Consider the following 5446-nt stretch of genomic DNA (forward strand, 5'->3'; position numbering starts at 1 on the left):
GTTTTTGTTGACCACAACCAAGGGGAATGATAGGCGCCTGGAATAATCAAATCCATTCTTTCTGAAGACAGAACAATCTGCATTACCAAAATGTCCCAGTTTAGGTCCATGGTTGCCAGGAGGAAGGGGGTGAATTGTGACCTGCACCCCAGCATTCTGCTCAGGGGAAACATAAGGGGAGGAGAAAGAGCCACTGTGAGAATTCCTGGTGATGTTGCCTTCAGGAGACAAGAGCTGAGCTGCCAGCCTGGTCAACTCTGCAGTAAAATCAAGGAGGGCTTCCTTCTAGGGGACAGGTACATCTGGTCATCCCAGAGATCAAATGGGCATGGGTGTGAGCCACAGGGATGGGGTCACTCATGTCATAATGTGCCAGCTGGGCTGGATCAAGTCATTATGGCAAACGCTATCAGATCTCACAGGCTAAAATACTGATTCTTCCAGAACATGGTCAATATGATGGGCTCTCGGTGCACATCCGTTTGTTTCGTGTGTATCTACTGCATCTCTGCAAACTGTGCAAGGTCACCAGTGTGTAAGAGATGCCATTCCCCTAAGGATCTGCACAAGGGCCAGGGAGTGTTCACTGGGCTTCGGGTTAGTTAAGTCTTAGGTTAGTAAAGGGAAGGTATCATTTGTTAAACATCTATATTTAATGAAATAAGGAGAGTGGACATGGAGCCTTTACTTGGGTGACCACATTTTTATTATCAAAACTAAGGTACTTTGAAGAGAAAATGGGGGCACTCTCGGTTAGGTTGGGGACAACAGGACCACCCTCAAACAATCAGGACATCCGATTGTCCTACTGCGGGGGACTATAAGTCAATGAGTTGGGTAGTCAACTAGACTTTAGCATACAGAGAACAGATTCAAGTTATTTCATCTCTAAAAAGGTCACTGACCTGTAACACTGTAGCCATCCACAGGAGACTCATGACTCTATAACACTCGCCATAGCCCAACTGCCCTAGGAACCATGGCTGAAGATGCCAAGAATTTTCAAAGGGCTGGCATCAAGTTTCAGAGTTTAAAAAAGAAGCCAATTAAAGCAAAACGTTGGTCTGAGTTTCATAATAATTTTTGCTCCCCAGAGGATAACCTGTCAACCGAGCAAAATTGATAGCAGGGGCTACTAAAGTCCTATAGCTAGAGGGGCATATGACAGGAATGATGTCACTTTTGGGGGACAGAAGGTAAAGGACAATCCCAGCTATTTGGAACAGGATATTTATGTATAAATGTGCACCTTTTGCTCCCTGTCCATCTACACAGAGAAGAAAGAAAAACCAAAAAGACAGAAGTAGGCTGGTCCACATGCATGCATAGGAAGATTGACATGTCTATTACCTCAGAGGAAGAGACAGCACAAGATTGGTAGCCGAGGTGATGTGGGCTGGCTGGGCTCATCCACCCTCCTCACAAACAAAAGCTGTACAATGCAGAATTTGTGACTTTTCTCTCTGCTTTGACAAAATCTCTAACAAAAGCAACTTAAGGAAGGGTTGATTTTGGCTCACAGCTCAAGGGGATACAGCCCATCATTTGGAGATGCCTCAGTGGCAGGAAGAAGCCATGTTGCATCAAGTCAGGAACAGAGAGGTATGAATGACAGAGCTTAGCTCCCTTTCTCCTGTTGGACTTTTTACTCCATCCTTGACCCATGGGGTGGTGACACCCATGCTCAGGGTGAGTCATCCCTCAACTGTTCATCTTCTCTGGAAACGCATTCACAGACATAGGCACAAGTGTGTCTCCTAGGTGATTCTAAATCCAGTCCAGTTGACAGTGAAGATGGACCGTCATGGGCACTGTGGCTTTAGAACAGCAGCTATTAACAGGCAGGCAGGAACCTGACTCTAGGGGACATAACACAAGGACAGGAGATGCTTTGATCACCCTCGTTGGCGGGAAGTCTGCTGCTAACAGCTAGTAGCAGAGGCCTGGAATGCCTCTCAGCAGCCAACAATGGACAGGGTGGCTCCCCCTATCAACACTGCTGAGGCCAGAGACTGGTTAAGGTGACACTATGGGCCTCATAAGTAGAGAGGGAGGGGCCAGCTGCACGGTTAGGTGATAGGATCAGGGATAACCTCAGCATCTTCACAGAACAGAGCTCATTACGAGTCCTGGTTGTGAGACTCGGTTCTGACCAGAACCTGAACAGGCATAGGACAGTCACAAAGCCACCACACAGAGAGAGAAACAAAATCACCGAGGCCAAGTGAGCCTGCAAACTGAGAGTCTGCAGCACAGGACAAATAGTGTATACAAATACAGAGAATTGACAGCTTAGGAAGCAGGGCTAGGAAGAGGAAGTAGGCCAATGGGCACCATGTCTGTAAAGGATGTGTCTTGTCCTTGTAAGCCCTTCATCTCCACTGTCCTTCCCTGGCTACTACTGTAAGGTAAGCAGTGTTGTTACATCCTGTGTTTGTCACCATGATGTTTTGCTTCAGCACTGGCCCAGAATCAACAGAGCCAAGTGATCATCTGCTGACACCTGTGAAATCATGAGCCTGAATACATCTCGGGCAGGGGGATAAGGAAGGGACACATACTCGGGAAATCCATATTCACGCTAGATGAGATCAGTCTCCTTGGGTGGTCTGATCAGCATCAGGGAAGATTCAGTATTCAATGGAAGACTCAGCACAAGCCACACACCACACTTGACTTTCACACTTTCCTACTTCCTGAATCTTCCATCCGGTTTGCTTCCTACGCTCTCTTCTTCTCCCTATTTAACAAGATGTGGGTGTATGCTGTCTTCTCTGTGGGAGCAGCACAGTAACTGCTCCAAATGCTGGCTCCTGCCCCATGTCCCACACATACCTCATCCCACCCCTCCCACAAAAAGCCCACATCCATCCATTATATTCCCCGGCTCAGGCTGCTTTAATGGATGAAGTTCTACACACCAAAGGACTCAAAGAGCAGACAGTTCTGGAGGTTGGGTATTCTAAGTCAAGTGTTCACAGGGTTGGTTCTTTCTGGGGCATCTCTCCTTGACTTTCAGATGGCTATAACCGCACATTGGTCTTTTGATGTCTGTTGTCCTCTTATGATAGGGACACATACTTCCAGTTCCCAAGGTCCAATATCAAGGTGTCCACACTGGATGGGGATCCATCATAAAGATCTCATTTACCTTTGCTGCATCTTTAAAGACCCTATGTGCAAGCATGCTCACATTCTGAAGTACGGAGGACTTTAACATGGGAACAAGGAGGCAAGGTGTGTGAACGTGCACACTCAGACTGTGCTCCCCAGCATCTTCTCCATCCATTCCCTAGCACTGGCTTGGAGTTATGCTTCCCCAGATGGATGTGGCTACACCTTGGGACTCACAGCTCACTTCTAATGAGGCCAAATAGTTTTTACCTGCTCAGTGGCCATTTTTGAGTGAGCAGATGAATTCAGAAAGGACACATGGAGGGTGAGTGTTACCCACTCCCAGCTGCAAGGCTCCGATTGGACACTGTCAGCTAGAATGATGCTCTCTGTCCTTCCCTGAGGCCAGCAAAGCTTCCACCCGCTCCACAGGCTTCAGGCTCTGGCAAGCTGAATTGACATTGAGAGGACGTGTGCAGGTGGGAAAGACCCACAGAGGCACTATCCTCTGTCCTTGATAGGGTGACTCCTGTGTCAAGGAGCAGGCCTCCCAGTCTCCCCTAGTCCTGGAAAACTCTCTTCAGATAACTGGCAGACTGTCTCTTTCTCAGGCCCCTTACAGGAAGTGGGCCATGTAGTTCACATGGGGGACAGTGGAGACATCCTGAAGCCTCCGCATCTCCACTTCCTGGTTCTGGCAAATCGCTTTGCATTCTGTGAACAAGAGAGCCCCTCCTCTTTGGTTGGCCCACCTCCCAATGACCTCCTTTGACCCAACTGGAGGCTCAGAAATGCAAGCCTGCAGCACAGAGGGTTGAACGCAGCTGCTGGGAACTCTAGCCCCAAAGGCCAGCACCAGACATACTAGGTGTTCCCATCTATGAGAGTTTAGTCAGGTGGCCTGTGGAGATGCAGTGGTCTCGATGTTCATGCTCTGACTTGGCAGTTTGTTCCTAAAACCCTCTCCTGACCTTCCCCTGTTCACACTGACCTGGCTGCAGATGTTGAAGACCTTCTAAAGTCCATTTAACAGCACCTCGCTTGGGGTTTGATTAAAGAACTGTAAAACATGGCACAGCCAAATCCTTGTAATTAATACAGGTTTTCATCTGTTTGGGGGCTGGGGGGGGGCAGAGTCAACATGAAAGAAAGATTAGAGATCTCCAGTGAGAAGCTCAGCCACTAACACAGCAAGACATAGGGCATGGTGATCAGTAAGTTCCCCTGGCTAGGAGTCAGCAGGGAAAAGGATCAGGGTGCATTTGAGGGGCAGTGGGGAAAGATGCCCTCCCCCAGTGCTGTGGCCCTGTGGCTTGGTTTGTTTTCTATTGCTGTGATAAAACACTGACAAGCCGGGCGGTGGTGGTGCACGCCTTTAATCCCAGCACTCGGGAGGCAGAGGCAGGCGGATCTCTGTGAGTTCGAGACCAGCCTGGTCTACAGAGCTAGTTCCAGGACAGGCTCCAAAACCACAGAGAAACCCTGTCTCGAAAAACAAACAAAAAAATAAATAAATTAATTAAATTAAAAAAACAAAACAAACAAACAAACAAACAAAAAACACTGACAAACCAACTTGGGGCGAAGGGTTTAATCTGGCTTATAAATCACAGCTCATCATTGAGAGAAGCCAAGGCAGGAATCTGGACGCAGGAACTAAACCAGAGACCATGGAGAAATATTGCTCACTGGCGTGCCCATTGTGGCCTTCTTAAGTTTTTGTTTTTATACAGCCCAGGACCAACTGCCCAGGGATGGCACCACCTACAGTGGGCTGGGGCCTCACATATCAATCATTAATCATTGCTCCCAGGCTGTGGTGCTTGGGCACAGCACTTGGGGCACCTCTGTCTAGCTGCTTTTTGTTTCGTCAAAGCAAAGTCATAATATTGAAAACACAGAATTATGGAAGTCGCTGGGTGGTGTTGGGGGAAGGTTGGGTTTGATACTGAAGGGATGAGGTAAGGACATGAAGGTCAGTATGGAGAGCAAACCTGACCTATAGGAGGACAGGGAGACCCAGGCTGCAATTAGCAGGATGTGTGGGATGAGGAAAGTGGAGTGTGCATGCGTGTGTGTGTGCGTGTGCACGTGTGTGTGTGTGTCCATGATGGAGAACAGATGGAAAACTGAGACCGATGAAAGGGAAAGGGGTTAAGGTCTCTGCACAGATGCAAGAGGATGACCTAGGGCACAGGACCCCTGAAGGACCAGTATGAAAGAATTAGGAGTCTGGGACCCATGACATAACAAAGCCAGACTTTCTTGCCAGGATTCTGGGAACTGAGTCAGTTCCAGTGACGTCTCCTAGCAACTGGGGGAAGCCAGGGCC

Source organism: Chionomys nivalis, chromosome 12 (assembly GCF_950005125.1).
Source record: "Chionomys nivalis chromosome 12, mChiNiv1.1, whole genome shotgun sequence".
NCBI lineage: Eukaryota > Metazoa > Chordata > Mammalia > Rodentia > Cricetidae > Chionomys > Chionomys nivalis.